The 19,145-nt window shown below is 50.3% G+C and overlaps 1 pseudogene; it reads left to right on the forward strand.

Moving 5' to 3' along the window:
• Positions 1-366: 366 nt before the first annotated feature.
• The window catches only part of LOC133053556 (histone-lysine N-methyltransferase PRDM7-like), a 53,352-nt pseudogene continuing 34,573 nt past the window's right edge, over positions 367-19,145 (forward strand).

A 19,145-nucleotide genomic window follows, 5' to 3' on the forward strand; every position in this document is an offset into this window, starting at 1 on the left:
TACTTCCTCGTCCACCAAAGGGCCACAAATTAACAGAAACACCCCGGATCTCTCTACGAGCACTTACCCTCTTCTTTCCCTAACCTCCAGCTATTCTCCCTGCCTTGCTCTCAATTTTATGCAGAAAGTTGAAGGGGAAGAACCTTAAGATATGAATTCTAGTTTTGATTCACTATCCAACTAGGTCCTTTTGTTACACTCCAGTGTTCAGACAACCCCGCCCCCCCCCCCCCAAAAAAAAAAAAAAAAAATCAGGTATTTCCAAGAATTGTCAAAGTATTAACTAAAGTCGTGCATGTCAAAACACTTCATAAAATCCTAAAGAACTAAAGAAATGCATGTTGTCTTTTACTCACATGGAAGAGAATGTCCACGGCACCATTAAGTAAGGAATCTAGTTTGAAGGAATTGCCGGGAGCAGCAAAATCACTGAAGACAAGTGGCTCCAAGCAGGCTCAGAAACCAGTGCCCCATCACAGAAAAGCAAGGACCCCTGGACAGCACCCCAGACAAAAAGTCGGTAAGACAAAATTTGGAGAGTTCCTCTAATTAATTCCTCTAATCCCTGTAGAAAAACTAATAAGTATGACCTAGGTGTGTGGCATGGACTTTGGGTAGGTGGGGGTTTAAGGTGGACTGATCTGAGAGCTGAAGTTAGTACTGGGGCCTTGGGAAAATCTTATACATTTTCTGAGGTCCTGATTGCTATCGGTAAAGTGAAGATAAGGATACATACTCATACAGTGCTTGAAAGCCTTACATTAAATGCAAAAGTCTGACACCTACAAGTAGATTGATAAACCCAGCTGTGATGATGGGGACCATGCTTTGTTAGTGTTTATGCCCAGACCTCTGCTCAGTGCCTTACATGTCATGTGCCCTTATCATATATTTTCTGAGTAGATGTGTCGGTGAACTATTTCCTAAGTAGGAAGGTTGGAAAATTAAACCTACTAATGGGAAGTGCAGTACACTATCACTGAACTGGACACCTGTGGTCATTGGAGCCTCAGTCTCCTGAACCAGTAGTTAAAGGGAGAAGAAACAAAGTATAGAGGAGGGACTTCCTGGGGGTTAAGTGGTTAAGACTCCACGCTTCCACTGCAGGAGCTGTGGGTTCCATTCCTGGTCAGGGAACTAAGATCCCACAAGCCATGCAGCGTGGCCAAGAAATAAATAATGTAACATTAAAACATAATATTACAAAAGTAAAAGTTTGAAAAATACATGTAAGAACGTTTTCACAAAGTGTATAGATGGACAGGTAGGAGATCTCATACTTTGTGATAAAACAGTGACTAACTCCCCAGACCCCGCCAGCCTTGCTGAGTTTCTGTTATCCATCTTAGAACTCAGAAGAAAGGAGATTGGAGTGAGGAGGTACAGTCTACGGGAAAGAAAGGGCCACGTGTACCAAGAGGTCAGCGAGCCCCAGGATGACGACTACCTCTGTGAGTGACCCTGCTGGCCCACTCATGGAGAAGCGGCTAGGAGTCCTTGGCCCACTAACCTCACCCCACCATTTGGCCCCCGGCCATCCCATTCCTCTATGACTTGGGGTGCAGGATCAAGGCCAAATGCCATGAATGCCTCAGTTCTTTCTGAAGGTCGTTACGACCAGCAACATCGCTATACCTCCTCTCATTCCCTGTTCTCACCTCCAGATTGTGAGGAGTGTCAGAACTTCTTCACCGACAGCTTTGCTGCCCATGGGCCCCCAACCTTTGTAAAGGACTGTGCAGTGGAAAAGGGGCATGCCAACCACTCAGCCCTCACTCTGCCCCCTAGGTTAAACATCAGATTGTCGGGCATCCCTGATGCTGGGCTTGGAGTGTGGAAGGAGGCATCAGATCTGCCGTTGGGCCTGCACTTTGGCCCCATGAGGGCAAGATCACAGACAATGAAGAGGTCGCCAACAGTGGATACGCCTGGCTGGTGAGAAGCACCTGTTTCCCTCCCCTCTGGCTTCTAATAACTTGTATGTGGTGGGGGCTACTTCATGTCTACATGCGAGGATGCAGATGGTGATAACACAGTCGGAAATGAAACAGTCAGCCCTGTGTACTGTGTGCCCTGGGCGTGAACACAGGACTTCCATCTAAGGGTCAGAGGAGAGGTAGGAACATAGTCTACAGAAACTCAGGACCTCTATCTAAAGATCAGAGGAGAGGTGGGACCACAGTGTAGAGACACTCAGGACCTCTATCTAACGATCAGGGGAGAGGCGGGACCACAGTGTAGAGACACTCAGGACCTCTATCTAAAGATGAGGGGAGAGGCGGGAACACAGCGTAGAGACACTCAGGATCTCTACCTAAAGGTCAGAGGAGAGGTGGGAACACAGTGTACAGACACTCAGGACCTCTATCTGAAGACCAGAGGAGAGGTGGGACCACAGTGTAGAGACACTCAGGATCTCTATCTAAAGATCAGGGGAAAGGTGGGAACACGGTGTAAAGACACTCAGGACCTCTATCTAAAGGTCCGAGGAGATGTGGGACCACAGTGTACAGGCACTCAGGACCTCTATCTAAAAGTCACAGGAGATGTGGGACCACAATGTACACACACACAGGACCTCTATCTAAAGGTCAGAGGAGAGGTGGGAACACAGTAGTACAGAAACACAGAAGTTACTCCTCCCTTGTGGAGCCCTTGCCTTCAATGAACCAAGAGACTCAGACTTGGAATGATGAGTAAGGGGCTTACCGTGTGGTCCGACTGGCAGGTGAATCCATGCAGGCTGAAAAGCACCAATGACTACAGAGGGAAATAGCTCTTCTATATCTTCCTACCAAGAAAAAATAAAAGAAAGAGGAAAGCTTGTAACTCATTCTCTGACACTCAGATCACCAAAGGGAGAAACCGCTACGAGTATGTGGATGGAAACGACACGTCTTGGGCCAACTGGATGAGGTGAGTGCAGTGAGTCTGCAGTATGTAGATACTGAGACTCCCTCTATCCCACACCCCTTTCCTTCTCAACCCGGCTCCGTCAATAGCATTCACATCTTCTTTCCTCTTTTCCCTCCATATCATGCTCTTTCATTTCAAAAGACACTAGAAAGAAGGAAATAAAAGTATGGCATGTGCCGTCAAGATACAAGTCTATATGCTGAACAAAACTGGTGGACTTGAAAGCAACTTCAGGAGTCTAGATTCACCAGGGACACTTTAACTCATTTAATGGACACTTACCATGCACTTTATGTTTCAGTTTAGACAATGAACTTCGTTACTGAAGCAGATCACACAACCCATGTCCTTTTGGAGAACATACTGCAGACAGACATTAGCCGACTGATTTTAGGAAAAGTAACCTTAGTTTTTCTATCTTTCAGTAACTGCACAGTGCCAGGATAAACTAACACAGGAGACCTTGACACTATGTTGGCAACAACCTCCTCAGGCGTGGTTCCAGTGAGAAGTGGGCCCTGAGGCCTTGGAAGGAATGGGAGGCAGGATGGCCCTGAGTGGGGCCATTGTCTGAGGTCCTCTCCTTTCATCAGGGTAGGCAGACAGTGAACAAACAATTCCTGTTCCGTGTTTCAAGCTATATCAGAGCTGTCTCCAAGTTTCTGTGGGAGGGGGTATGCAAGCGAATAGGACCCTGGATACACGTGGGGAGATGGGAGAAATCCTCAGGAGAGAAGGCAGGCTGGGTTGAGTGCTGAGGGTTGTGTGTTAGACAAGGAGCACCAAGTCCTATGGATGAAATAACTTAATTCAGAGTTTAGAGGAGCTGGATGTCACCAGCCTCAAGGACAGTCCAGGTGGAGATGAGTCTGGAACTGGGCTCTGGAAAAATGGCTAATTAGGAAAGGAGAGAAAAGCATGAGAATTCACATGGCCTGCCCGAAGGTTTGGACAGAAGGTCCACATGAGGGGCGGCCTCAGAGGCGGAAGGCAAGGAGCTGGGCATGGTCGGAGAGTGGAGGGCACTCATCACCTGAGGTTTCTTTCCCTTTCCCATCCTCTACCCCAGGTATGTGAACTGTGCCCGGGACAATGAGGAGCAGAACCTGGTGGCCTTCCAGTATCACGGGCAGATCTTCTACCGAACCTGCCAGGTGGTCAGGTCGGGCTGTGAGCTGCTGGTCTGTTACGGGGACGAGTATGATCAGGACCTTGGCATCAAGAGTAACAGCCAAGGAAAGAGTGAGCTTGTGACCGGGAGAGGTGAGTGTCAGCCCTCTTTCAGCACCGACCCCATCCTGGGAGCCTCCGTGGTCCAATTTTGAAGCAGAGTCCGATCCAGTGTAAAGTCAGTTGAGTTGCCATTAAAATGCCTCAGAATTTGATTCTTTTCATATGATTGTTAGGAGAAATTATTATATTAAAAATGTTATTTCTAATTTTTAATATTTCATGCAAAAAAAAATGTGTAACATCGCCTTCTGCTGAAAGGCTTAGAAGCAAAAAGCAACATTTCTAGCATCTACCAGCTCTTTGCCCCTATCTTTTCTTCCTCATTTCCTCCCATTTCTAAGCGACACATGCACAGTGATGTGCATTCAGTTACTGTTCCAGTTTGTTGTCATGTGAGTTCATGCTCTGTGCTAGACGGGGCTCCACGCACCGAAACAGACAGAACCACTGCTCAGGGGCAGCAGGGGCTTCACATCAGACAGGGGCTGGTACTCTGAGGAAAACCAGCGCAGGGAACGTGCCTCGGATCAGCATGAGCAGAGGGTGGGGTGTGGTGCAGAACGGTGTGGCGGGGTCTGTGCAGAGATAACACCCATGGGGAAGGATTCTGGGCAGGGAAGCTGCCAGTGCAACAGCCCCATGGCTGGGAAGAGAGGCCATGCCAGGGGTCGTAGGAGGAAGCACACACAGAGACAAGGAGGCTGGACGGGACACGGAAGCCTCAGGGCCTGTGTCCACGTGCAGAACCCAGGGGTCCTCCTGGGTGACACAGAACAACCGCGAGGCTTTCAGCTGCAAGCATCATGTTCTCTGTTCTAAGATGAAGCTTTGGGTCATTTTCGGGACGAGACATCAGAGGGGAGTCCCCTCAGAGGTGAGTTCATTGCCAGACATGAGGGGAGAGTGGGCTGGCTAAAGATGCCTGGGAATGTGGATGTGAAGAGTCTGACTGGAGATGTATTTTTAAGTAGGGCTTCCTAGTGCATGTTAAATGGACTAAGACTGAATGAAATAAATGAGGTATTAGTACTGGTGAGGCTGGAGAAAGGATATGCATTTATTTTATGATTTATTGGAAATGGAGAGAGGAGCAATTTGTGAACCTGTTTGGGACACAGGGGCCAGAGACCTGTAGTCAGTGGGATCTGGGCCTCTTGGTCTCATCCAGTCTCAAACCCACTTCCTGCAGCAATCGGCACAAAGGCTGCTATTTGAACAAGGAGCCACAAAGTCAGATTTACCCACACCCGCTGTAACCACCCCCTGTGCTGCCTCCCACATGCAGAGAGCTCCAGGACAGGCGTCCCTAACTTAATAGACCCTTTCCCCTCACAGGGAGCCACGCAGGAGATTCCACCTAAGTCATCAAGTATTATCCCTCAGTAGGGTAAATACCTGTGGCCACTGTGACATGACATTTCAGACACTTAGACGCAGGGAACGTCCCTGCAGATCCGCCTCTATCAGGAGAGGTGCTGCCTCTGATGCTGCTGGAAGGTCCCTAGCTGGGTGATATGTAGAAAAGGCCCCTGACACCAACTTCCTGAATTTCTGTAGATGTAGAGAATAAGAGTGGAGTGGAAATGTGGACAATAAAGAGACATCCAATGGGAGACAAATCATACACTGTCAACACTTAGATAATTAGTGAGGCAGGCCTGACCATGTCAAACCAGCTACCTGACCAAAAGCTTCCTCTTTCAGCAGAACCGAAGCCCAAGATCCACCCATATGCCTCCTGCTCTCTGGCCTTCTCCTGTCAGAAATTCCTCAGCCAACACACCCAATGCAGGCACCCCTCTCAGACTCTCCTTAGACCATCTGAAAGAAAACTCCTCCAACCAGAGGATCCCTGCCCAGGCAATCAAAATCAGCGATTTTCAGATCCACACAGCCCGTGTGACAAACCTGAGGGTCAGGAGGCCAAGAACAGGGCCCAACAATTGCTGAAAAGCATAAGGCTGAAGAGGATTTCAAGGGCCTCTACCTACTCACCCGGAGGACAAATGGGGGGTTCTTGGGTGCATGAGAGAATGAAAGACGAGCCCAGCACAAGCCAGAAACTGAATCCAGAGGAAACAGGCACATTGCTAACGGGGGCAGGGGTCTCGAGGATTATGAGGTTCACGTACGGAGAGTGTGGACAAGTCTCCAAGGACAGGTCAAGTCTCAGCACACACGAGAGGACACACACACAGGGGAGAAGTCCTATGTTTGTGGGGAGTGTGGGCGAAGCTTCAGCGATAAGTCAGTCCTTATCACACATGAGAGGATACACACAGGGGAGAAGCCCTATGTTTGTGGGGATTGTGGGCGAAGCTTCAGTCAGAAGACCCATCTCATTTCACACAAGAGGCCACACACAGGGGAGAAGCCCTACATTTGCGGGGAGTGTGGGCGAAACTTCAGTCAGAAGTCAGCCCTCATCAGACACCAGAAGACACACACAGGGGAGTAGCCCTATGTTTGTAGGGAGTGTGAGTGAGTCATGACCAACAAACCACACCTTAGCCACAGGAGGATTACTGCAGACACCCCATGCCTCAGCTCTAAGGGGGCCTCAGAGGAGGGCTGTAACCCGTTACTGTCACCAAGAGTATGAGGAGAGACTTCCCAGTTAGTCCAGGGGTCAAGACCCCAATGCAGAGACCCACGTTCAATACCTGATTGGGGAACTAGCTCCCACAGGCTGCAACTAAGACACAGCACAGCTGAATAAATAAATATATAATAAATATTTTAAAGAAAGAGTGTGATAAACACAGAATTACTTCTTAAATAGACCTTCCACTTTCGTGACAGGAGAGGAGGTAGATAAACAGCAGAGGGTTTCTTAAGTGTTCTGGAGATGTTCATGCCAATTGCCTTGGTGATTGTTTGTATTCCTAATAAATTTCGTCTCCAAACAAATCTGAAGTCCAGACTATGTACTCATTCCCCCCTTATCACTGACAGGAGTGGAGTCCAGTCATAGCTGAACCCCTGGGAAGGCATCATTCTGGAGCCAACTCAGTTAGGTCACTGGACAGTCAATCCTGGGTCCAGGGAGAGGAATCTCTGTGTCCAGGTTTGAGACAGACTCACCAGGGAAGGGATTCCGCGGCCTCCTGGGAAGTGTGGCTTCTCCTCCTTATAGTCCCTGACTCTCCTTTGGTCTCTCCTGGTGGCCTTCTGGTTCCCTCTGACTTCTGTAGCCGCAAAGGTGAAGGCCACGTGCACATGTGTGTGTGTGAGTGCGTGTCTGGCTCAGCATGGGCCATCTGGTCTCTGCCACTCCCTCAGGGTCATCACAGCATCTGGACTCCAGAGTCGACCACAGGGGTCCAGTTCTCAGCGCTGCCCTCAGCAGCTATGTGAGCTGGGCAAGATGCTCAACCTCTCTGTGTCTCTATTCTCTCTCTATTAATCTGTGATACGAGGTGGGAGCACCAGCCTTTTGGTCTGATGCAGAAGCACAGGCGGAATCTGGCAGAGGCTGGCTGAGAATGCAAGCCAACACCTTTGCTGTCCTTTGTGTTTTTTTCTTAATTTTTTAATTTTTTAATAGACGGATAATTTCTTTACAGAATTTCTTTCCTGCACGTCCTCCAGCCCCCACACCTTCCAGGTCTACAGAGCTAAACGAGGAAGGGGCTGTTTAGGCAGTGGGGTGCCCTGATAGGGGCTGTGAGGTCAGGGGTGCTAAGGGAGGGCGACCTCCCTTCCCAGCCCTGCCGTTCCTGCTGAGCTGGGCAGCTCCAGGGCCCCTCCACAGACAGGCAGTGCCCACAGTCGTCCCCCCTGCCGAGAACAGAGCCTGGAGCCACGTTTGCAGGAAATCCCTGTCCGCCCCCATCCCCCCGCCACACAGAGGGTCCTTGAATCCCACACCGCGGTTTCTCTATGCGTTGGCCTCGTACCTGTGCCCGTACGCTCTGGGCAAGGCTGTCGCGCCTTGATTTTGTTAACCATGGAATAGTTCGTCCTTACACTTCCCTTTCATGAGTGAAGTCTGATGGGCCCTGGGGTGAGCTGTGAGCAGAGCAGATGCACACACAGCACGGGTCCTGGGGTGACCGGGCTGCACGAGGGGACAAGTTGGACACAAAGCCCCCCACCCTGGGTGAGTGAGGGTGGGGACAGCTACAGAAAGCCACGCTTGCTCAGACCCGGAAGTGAGCTCCAACACAGAGTGGGGGCAATGGGGATCTTAAGTTCGACCACACCCTCTCCTCTGTGAATGACCTCTGCCCTGGCCTGATCCTTCCAGAAGGGGTTCAGGAGGCTGAAGTCCGCCTGGCCACCAGAAGACACCAAGGGGAGAGTGGGCCACGGGGCGGGGGACGGAGGGTGCGAAGTCCAGGACTCGGGGCAACAGCCCTCAGTTCCCTCCATGTTCCAGGCTTGTGAAGCGTCTCTACATGAACCGCGTCAGTGATAACCACCCACTATTATTTTCCGGCTTCTATGCTTTCTTAAAGGAACGCGTTTGTCTGTGGCTTGGTTTCCCTACAGTAAGGGAAGCCACATAAACTCCCCATCTTCTGTGGCTTCAGGCCGGGGCCATGGGAGGGAGAGTTAGGGGTGGTGTAGGCAGAGGGGCTTCAACTGAAAAACGGTGGGAATCCAGAAACCTGCAGGGGCGTCTCAACTGCACCTCCCACCAGAGCTGGGCCTGGAATCCCCTGGAACCCTGAGCAGGTCAAACCTTCTCCCTCCCCTCCTCTCCACTCCCCTCCCCCCAAAAAGCTGACTCCGGGGGCCAGCCAACAACACCCCCAAATCCCCCATCACCCACAGCCCCACACAGGCCCTCCCTCACAGAAGTGGGATGTCCTGGATGGTGGCACAGATGATGTGTGACCCCAGAGCTGGGGATCTCAGGTGACCTTGAGAAAGGAGGCTGGTGCTTTACACAGCCTCCCAGCCCAGGGAGCTGCCAGCAGCCACAAGCCATGATCTGAAGCGGAGCTGGGAGATGGGGAGTGGGGTTGCGAGCTATCTGACGTCCCATCCTATCCCCAGGACAGCGGCCAGGCCCCACCTGACACCATGACTGCCCTCCATGGGCACACAGGACGCCAGCAGTCACAGAACGGACAGCCAGCTGCCTCTGCTGCATGCTCCACCCTGACCACGGCGGCCCCATGGCTGTACCAGCCACGCCTGCACGCGGCTCTGCTTGGCTGCCAGGGCTCGGGGACCCTGGGTGAGTCGGTGAGGGCAGAGCTCCAGAGGCCAAGCCTGTCTTCAGACACCAGACCTGCCCTGCTTACTGGACTCATGAGCCCAGCCAGTATCTGAAGCCAAGATGGCTTTGGGAGAATGACACCCAGACGCTGACCTCAGAGCTCAGACTCCTGAAAACTTACTAAACAGATTATTTATAGCCTTTTTTTAAAATGGGATGTTGGCAGGAAGCAGGGAGGGGAATCACTCCCTTGGTGGTGCTGTGGTTAAGAATCCACCTGCCAATGCAGGAGACACGGGTTCAATCTCTGATCTTGGAAGACCCCACGTGCCGTGGAGCAACTAAGTCCGTTCACAACTACTGCAGCCCAGGAGCCTAGAGTCTCTGCTTCCAAAACAGAGCAGCCGCCACAGGGAGAAGTTCAGCACAGAAACGAGAGAGCAGCCCCCACGCCCGACAGCAGGAGACAAGCCCGCACAGAAGCGAAGACCCCGCAAGCTGAAAATAAATAAATAACCTTGCTTTAAGTAGGAGACTGCAGCATTCTCTGCTTATCCAGAGCCTAGGATTATGAGCTCCCAACAAAAGGGGCCACGTTCAATCCCTGGTCAGGGCACTATTTCCCACATGCTGCAACTGAAGGCCCTGCATGCCACAGCTAAGACCTAGCGCAGCCAATTAAATGAATACTTAAAGTAAGAGGCAGTTCATCTGTCACCATAAAAAACTGCAACATTTTAGGAAAAGGAAAATAAAATAAGATCTTATTTTGCAAGTACTCATGGATGATTGCAAAAATTTTCTCATAGTATGCAGCTGTTTAAAAAAAAAAAAAAAAAAGAAAGAAATTTTGAAAATACAGAAACTAAAACCCATCCATAAATGTGTGGGGAACATCAATTACTGCAGCATATGGCCACCACACACGGGAAGACACGTCCATGTTTTTCCTCTACAAAGAAGTTTTCATCCTCCACCAGCCATCTCACCGGCCTCTGCTCTGCTCACCAAGAAGACTGTGCTTTGGCCTCGTGACTGGGGGTTTCTGTTGAACTCAGGGAGGTGGAGGAGTCGGGCTGTGTGGTTGGGGGCACCGTCTGGCCTGCAGCAAGGAGAGAAGCAAGAGTGCTCCGCCTCTGGGCCCAGTAACTCCAGGGGACTCAGGCGATCCGCCTGGGAAGAAGCCTCTCAAACACCTTCCCTGCAGTCTCCACAGTTACAGCACATCCCACGTCTCAGGGTTCAGCTGTGGGTTAACAAGACCTCTCTTGTTGGACAGAAAAGTGTTTCCACAGAGAATCTGCCTGGATCTTGGCCTCGGTTGGTACAGACGTAACAGGCAGTACGTTCAGGGCTCAGGGGAGTTAGTTCTGAAGCTCTCTGGGTTTAGGGATACAGCACCCCCTCACCTCCACCCCTTCCACGGTCATGGAGCCTTCTCTTCCAGAGGAAGGTGTTTGGCAACATCAGCCGCAAAGACACATACTGAAGAGGAGATAACCCACGGCAGGCGGAGTTGGTGTTCCTGGGGGAGCAGAGGGGCCTTGGACACTCCATGCTGGACCCCTGCCCCAACAGGTTCTCCTCCTTCTCGCTGGGCATGCAGCTTTCACCTGCTGGGTGCCCGCCAGTAAGGGGCCCCCAAGACACCAAGCTGGGATTGGCGATGGGTGAGCTGGATGCCAGGGAACCCAAGACCCTGCAGCAGGTCAGTGCACTGTGGACGAGGGCCGGCCTCACTGAACGGTTAGGCCCTGTGCATTCAGGATACCCTCTCTGGACCCCAGGTGGAGGGCTGATGCCCCCAGTGCCCACCTGGGTCTCAGGAGGTGGAAGAGAGACCCTGTTGACCTTCCCACCTCCTGCCCAGAGAATGGCAAAGGCCAGTTCCCAAAAGTCAGAGCAGGGTGTGCAGAGTGAATCTTGGGTCTCACAGGGTCCTGGTGAAGAGGGGTTCACTGCTCCCTGGATCCTTCTTGGCTGGTTCTCCTTTTGTGTTGTCTTCATACCAAATCTCACAAGGATGAGGCAGTCCAGGTGCCCACAGCATCACTTGCCCACTTGCTTACAACCCTCCTTATTTATTACGGGCATGGAGACAGGGTGGCTGATGTGATGCTCCCCTGGACCACAGAGGAGACCCCATAGGTTGTGTTTCTTCTACTCCTGAGACCCAGGAGGGCATTGGGGGCAGAGCACCTCCAGATGGGTTCTGGAGAGGGTGCACTGAATGGACAAGGCCTAACTGTCCAGTGTGGCTTCATGTGGTATGGGCAAGAGGGGTTCTAACTGCTTTCTAAATATTTCAGACAACCACTGAGTTCCTTCTGGTTTTTGGTTTCAGATCTTTTTATATGGTCCATTTTCAGTGTCTTTATTGAATTTGTTACAATATTGCTTCCATTTTATGTTTTGATTTTTTGACTGCAATGCATGTGGGATTGTTACCAAGTCCAAGCTCGCTCTGCTCAGCTCACAAGAGGGTGACAAACCAGAGGTGAGGTGATGAGGAAAGGAATATGCCTTTACTTGGAAAGCTGGCAGACTGAGAAGATAACCAACTAATATCTCCAAGAAACCATCTTGTCAGCGTCTGGATGCCAGTGTCTTTCATAGAACACAGAGCTGGGAGGTGAGGAAATAAAGTAAAAAGTCCACTAATCTGGCAAATATCTGGAATGGCCAGCCTATGAGGGAGATGTGTTACTTTCTCCCTGCTGTAGCCATCCACAGGGGGACAGGTCCTGGACAGAGGCAGAGGGGCGGGGTTTCCTGAGGCAGGCCTTTATGTATGGACAGTATCCCTGTAGCAAACAGGCCAACAGGAAGCTAAGGTTAAAGGAAAACATTCAATATGGAGTCAGATGTTGTTCTTCCCCGTAACAATTCACCAGTGTCAGCGTCCATTCTACAATCTTATGGGAAAAGGGGTGATGAGGTTTCTAATTGCCCCACTAGTTGCATCTTTTGGGGAGTGCCCACCACTGGTGCCAGTGTGCTGAATGTTGAGATTTGTCTTTGATGTCCTTTGGAAAGTCTCTACTTCATATGGATAGACATAGTAATATTATAATACAGGTGTTGAGAGTTGTTTTATACAGTACAAATCTTTTAGGACTTCAAAACCAGGTGGCAGCATCTAAAGTTATGGAACATAGCACTTTTCTATGTGTGGGAAGATGCAGCAGCCATCTCACTGAAATCATCCCCTTTGATACACACCTTACCACCTGGGACCAGTATCCTGACTTCTCCTTCCTGAATTTCCTCGGGGATCATAGTGGGGAGTGGCTGAGTCTGATGGATGCTGGAAAGCAGGTATTCTTTCCTTTCCTGAGGTTCCTCAGAGCTCACCATGAGAAGTGGCTTCAGTTTGATGGCTTCTAGACAGTAGGAGGGGGAACCTGGGTCCCCATTGAGATCATCTCAGCAGAGAGAGCAAGCACATCCTGTGACTCCAGACAACCTTGCAACGTTCAGGGCTCAGCGTTCAGCCTGCAGGATCCACATTCGTCAGCTCAGCCAACATGTTCTGCACTTAGTTGCTATTTAGCCCTGAAACCTACACTGCAGGAGGCCCTCTAAATGTGGAGTCCTGTCTAGCAAACTCTCAGTCACACCCTCCAAGCCTGCCCCAGGTCCAGCTTTGCTGAGAGGGTCTCACTGGGACCCAGGTTCCCCCTCCTGCTCTCCCACATTCTGTACCTGAGTGGGGAGAAGGCAGGGGCTGGGGGCACAGTGCCTCCAAGCAGGTATGACAGACATTCTCCCATCGCCCCTACTGGTCCATCCCTGGGAACACAGTCTAATGTCACTTTTAGCAGTAGAGGACATGTGTCCCCAGATCTGGCCCACTCTCTATGGGGTGTGAGCTGTGAGCATTAACACAGGAAACCCCGAGTGACCTGCTTAGGCTGGAAGGCTAGTTCCTGGGCTGTGAGCTGAAGTCTGAAAGTAGCTTCTTTGGGATTAGCCTTCTCCAGACGTAGCTTGGGGACAGCAAGAGTGCAATAAGTGGCCCGCAGCCGGGGCAGCCACACAGTGCCTCTCGACAGCCCTGTGGAAACTGTGCACCAGAGTGACCAGGAGCCCACATTCACCCAGCAGATGACTTCTGAGAGGTCCGTGACATACTGAAGCAACCACCGGCCTGTACTCACATCAGACAGACTCTAACAGGTCTGTGACAGACCAGAGTGACCACAATCGTACATTCATCCAGCAGATGGTCTCTGATAGATCTGTGACAGGCCAGAGTGACCAGGAGCCCACATTCACCCAGCAGATGGCTTATGAGAGGTCCTTGACAGACTAAAGCAACCACGAGCCTGTACTCACAGCAGACAGCCTCTGAGAGGCCTGTGACAGACAAGAGTGACCACAAGCATTCATTCAGCCAGCGGACAGACTCTGACAGGTCTGTCACAGACCAGAGTGATCACAAGCCTGCACTCACCCAGTGGATGGCCTCTGACAGGTCTGTGTTAGACCAGAGTGACCACAAGCCTGCACTCACCCAGCGGATGGCCTCTGAGAGGTCTGTGACGGGCCATAGTGATTACAAGCCTGAACTCACCCAGCAGATGGCCTCTGGGAGGTCTGTGACACAGTAGAGTGCCCACGAGCCTGCATTTACCCAGCAGATGGCCTCTGATAGGTCTGTGACTGACCAGAGTGACCAGGAGCCCACATTCACGCAGCAGATGTCTTCTGAGAGGTCTGTGACAGACTAAAGCAACCCTGAGCCTGTACTCACAGCATACAGCCTCTGAGAGGTCAGTGACCGACTAGAGTGACCAGGAGCCCACATTCACCCAGCAGATGTCTTCTGAGAGGTCTGTGACAGACTAAAGCAACCATGAGCCTGTGCTCACAGCAGACAGCCTCTGAGAGGTCAGTGACAGACCAGAGTGACCACAAGCATGCATTCACACAGTGGATGGCCTCTGAGAGGTCTGTGACAAACCAGAGTGATGACAAGCATGCATTCACCCAGCGGATGGCCTCTGAGAGGTCTGTGAGAGACCAGAGTGACCACGAGCCTGCACTTACCCAGTGGATGGTTCTGAGAGGTCTGTGACAGGCCATAGTGACCAGAAGCATGCACTCTCCCAGTGGTGAATTCTTGCCTGGAGAATCCCATGGACAGAAGAGCCTAGTGGGCTACACTCCATGGGGTCACAAAGAGTCAGACAAAACTGAACAACTGAGCGCACACTCATGAAACAGAAATAGACTCAGGGACAGAGGGAACAGACTGGTTCTCTCCAAGGAGGAGGGGGCGGTGCAGGGATAGACTGGGAGGCTGGGGTCAGCAGATATAGCTTTTTTAAGTAGAATGGTTAAAGAAGGCCCTGCTGCATAGCAGAGAACCATACTCAGTATCCAATGATAAACTATAAAAAATATTTTTAAAAAGAATGTATATGTGTGTATAAGTGTATCACTGAGCTATGCAGCAGAAATTGACACATGTAAACCAGCTATACTTCCAAAAAAAAAAAAAAAAATACTGATTAAAAAAAAAAAAAAAACAGACCCTAGCCAATTACAATAGACACTCAACCCAGGAGCACCAAGTGCCGAGCAGTCTGAACATGGACCAACCATTCAGAAGAGGGACCAACAGGAGACGGGGTCCCACAGTGGCCCACAGGCTGACTGGGAGCCCTGGGCGCCGTAAGCCACAACTGTCGCTGGAGGAAATGCGAACTATACCCACACGACTCCCCCTCCACCTCAAAACAAAGCAGCTCTGCTTCCCCTGACCCCTTAACTGAAGGGGCCCCGGGACGCCCTGGCTTGGTGCTGGGACCAGGAATGTACTGGTCAGATTCCAATGCAGGGGAGGTCTGTGAGGGCAGCTCTGGAGCGGGTGGGCCAGGATGAGCACAAAAGCTCTGCCCATTCCTCGAAGGTCGGACAAAACAGAGCCCAGGAGGCCAGAAAGTGCCCTAATGGAGGGCAGGCCCCACGTCGGTGCCTCCGCTCTCTGGCTGAGGCCCAGCACTGACCCCCTGTGCCGGTCTGCAGCGCGTTCTGCACACGCCCTGATGGCTCAGCCGCTGAGCCCCAAGGAGAAGGCTTGTGATGGCAGCCATGTCCACAGGCACCAGTAGCACTGACCATCTGGCTCCCGGCCCAACAGCAAGGTCCAGCTGAGACCAGTGGACATGTTGTCAGAGGTGCTCCAGGGTGGGCCATGTGTCACCAGTAAATGACAGTGTCACGATGCAGGCCAGCAGGACTCAGCCTGGCAGATTGCTAGAATCAGTGGGGACACACTGATCCATGAACACTCCCAGCCCTGGATCAGGCAGACACCCGAACAGGCAGACAACTGTGGAGAGCAGAGTCTACGGCACAGACAAGATGTACCCGTCCCCAGGCAGGGAAGGGGCCCCTTCTCAGGGGGCGCCCTTGGGATCCCCCAGCTTAAGCATAAAGAGGCTTCAGGCACAGGTGGTAGGAACAGACTTGGAGCTGCTTTTAAGTCATGCAGGGCAGGACACGCAGGTGAGTGAAGGCCAGAGGGAATGTACCATAAAAAAACAGAGTGTCTTGGGAACAGACGGGCTTGGGTGGAGCTGAGCCCAAGGGGGCTGGGAGTCCAGACTCAGAAACCCTGTATGTCTCTCTCCCATCTCGGCCTCCTAATCTACTTAACCCCCACTCTGCAGCCTGATGCGCCTGTCCTATGCATCTCCACACTCGGACCGTCCACTCATTCACAGATATTTGCTTAGCACCTGCCTCTGTCCATGTCGTGTTCCAGGCACGGGACAGCCGTGAGGAGACAGACAATAACCCCAGTCCTTGGGGGTCAGAAACTCTACCAGAGGCCAGATGCACCGCTTCTGGGGCTGAGCCCCGGCCTTGTCCTCCTCACCCACCGGCCGGCCCGATGGAGCTCCGGGCCCAGATGCAGTTCTGTCTGAGCATCCCCCCTCCTCCAAGAAGGCGCCTCTCTGGACTCGCCGCCCGTCAGCCCCTGCCTCCCCGAGTCCTGTGTCCTTCTCAGCACAGACCACGATCTGAAACATCCTCCCCGCCACCTGTGTGACCTCAGTGTACCTGGCGATGTCATGTCCTCGGTGAAGGAAGGTCCTGGCTGGCCTCCCGGCTTTCTGCTGAGTTCCCACTACAGATTCCTGTCACAGTAGCCTGGAAGGACTCTCCACATGGGTTTGGGGCAGGGGCTCGGTGGGGCCTGAGAGAGTGGGCCCTCTGGGCCGCTCCAGGGGTCAGGGTAGACAGGGCCCTCCCAGCAGTGGCTCGGACTGGCCAGCAGGCCAATCAGCTTCCTTCTCCCTGGGACCACAAAGGGGCGAGGCTCTCATCGCTGCTCAGGGTCGTGGCTGCCAAGGGAGGGCTGTCAGTTCCACAGTCCTGAGCACCCTGTGAGCTGTTACACGTTTTACCTGTGTGATCTCAACTCCTTCAGGCAGAATGCTCTGGGCTACACACTTGGAAGAATCTACTGGAGTGGTTTCAGTTCAGTCCAGTCGCTCAGTCGAGTCCAACTCTTCACGACCCCAAGGACTGCAGCACACCAGGGCTCCCTGTGCATCACCAACTCCCGGAGTTTACTCAAATCCGTGTCCATTGAGTCGGTGAGGCCATCCAACCATCTCATCCTCTGTCATCCCCTTCTCCTCCCGCCTTCAGTCTTTCCTATCATCAGTCAGACATGAATGAGCAACTGAACTGAACTGATGCGACTGTGAATAAATGCAAGAGGAAGAATTCAAAGTCCTATCCCCTTTGTTTATCATACTGCCTCCTGACTGTGAACCCTTCCTTCTATGAGCCCCTAGACTCCTCAAGGGGCCAGGCACAGGTCTTGAGGCATGAGCCTGCTGGGTTCCCCTCCCTGCCGGCTGAGAATTGGAGCCAGCTTTCTATTTCCTCCAGACTCAGTCTCCATGTTCTTTTATTCAGCTTCAGCAGGCACAGAAGGCCAAGATTTTGATCAGCAACAATACCACTGACCTGATCACCAGGTTAATCTGAATTAACACTACCACACAAAACCTACTAATTAGACTTACAAGCCTACTACTCCTTAATCAATGATAACAGCCTCATTTTCTCAATAGTTTTCTCCCACTCCCTATGGACACCACCACTGATTTTAATTACATGGTTATGACCCCTTATGCTAATAGTCAACACCACGTATTAAAAGAATCTCTATCAGAAAAAAAAAAAAAATATTATCACTGCTAGTCATATTATATTTACTTTAATTATAACATTTACTACCATAAAATTAATTCTTTTATATATTCTATTTGGAGCAACACTAGTTTCAACACTCATCATCATTACCCAAAGAGGAAATCAAGCAGAACATGTTAACGCAGGTCTCTATTTATTTTATACCCTAGTTAGTTCTCTCCCCCTCTTAGGAATACTTGTCAACATTCAAAATGCAGTAGGATCTTTAAATATTCTAATGCTGAGCCCAATCACTATCCAACTCTTGATCCAATGGTTTCATATGGCTAGTATGCATAGTTGCCTTAATAGTAAAAATACCATTTTATGGCCTCCACCTTTGACTACCTAAAGCACATGAAGAGGCCCCTATTGCAGGCTTCATAGTTCTGGCTATGCTGCCAGCACTACTAAACTTTGGATGCTATGGTATACTACGAATTACAAATTACAATAATTTGAAACCCACTAACAGACTTCATAGGGTATCCACACATTCTATTGTCCTTATGAGGCATAATTATAACCAGCTCAATTTGCTTATGCCAGACAGACCTAAAATCACTCACTGCATACTCTTCTGTCAGCCACATAGCATTTTGCTATCCTTACCCGAACACCTTGAACTTGTATAGGAGCCACAGCCCTAATAATTGCCCATAGTCTTACGTCCTCTGTATCATTCTGCCTGGCAAATTCAAATTACCAGGTCCATCACCAAACAATAATCCTAGCCTAAAGCCTACAAATGTTCCTCCTACTAATAGCAACCTGATGATTACCAGCAAGTTAAACAAACCTAGCCCTAACTCCAACTATTAACTTGATTGGAGAGCTATTTGTAGTAATATGCTTCTCGTGATCAAATATTGCAATTATTTTAATAGGAATTCAAATAGTAATTGCTGCCCTATACTCTTTATATATACTCATTACAACACAGTGAGGCAAATACACACACCACATAAACTGTATCTCTCCATCTTTTACATGAGAAAATGCTCTCATATCATTACCCTTCCTACCTCTTCTACTCTTATGCTTAAACCCAAAAATCATTCTAGGCCCCCTATACTGTATATCTAGTTTAGAAATGAAACACTTGATTGTGAATCTAGTAAGAGAAGACAATACCTTCTTATTTACCACAGAAGTATATAAGAATTGCTGATTCCACACTCCCATGACGAACAGCATGGCTTTTTCAAACTCTTCATTGGTGTTAGGAACCAAATAATTGGTGCAACTCCAAATAAAAGTAATAAATTAAATTAACCTCTTTCACTCTAGCCTCACTATTTATATCATCGATCATAATAACAAGCACTAACATTTATAAAACCACCACATACCCTCTATATGTAAGATTATCTCATATGCCTTCACCATTAGCTTAGCTCCAACAATAATGGTCATGTATACAGACCAAGAGATAATTATCTCAAACTGGCACTGAATCACACTACAAACCCTTAAGCTATCATTCAGTTCTAAAATAGATTATTTCTCAATAATCTGTACTGGTGGCCCTATTTGTCATATTATCAATTATAGACTTCTCAATATGATTCATTCACTCAGACCCCAACATTAACTGATTCTTCAA

The sequence above is a fragment of the Dama dama genome, chromosome Y (genome assembly GCF_033118175.1).
Source record: "Dama dama isolate Ldn47 chromosome Y, ASM3311817v1, whole genome shotgun sequence".
Taxonomy (NCBI): Eukaryota; Metazoa; Chordata; class Mammalia; order Artiodactyla; family Cervidae; genus Dama; species Dama dama.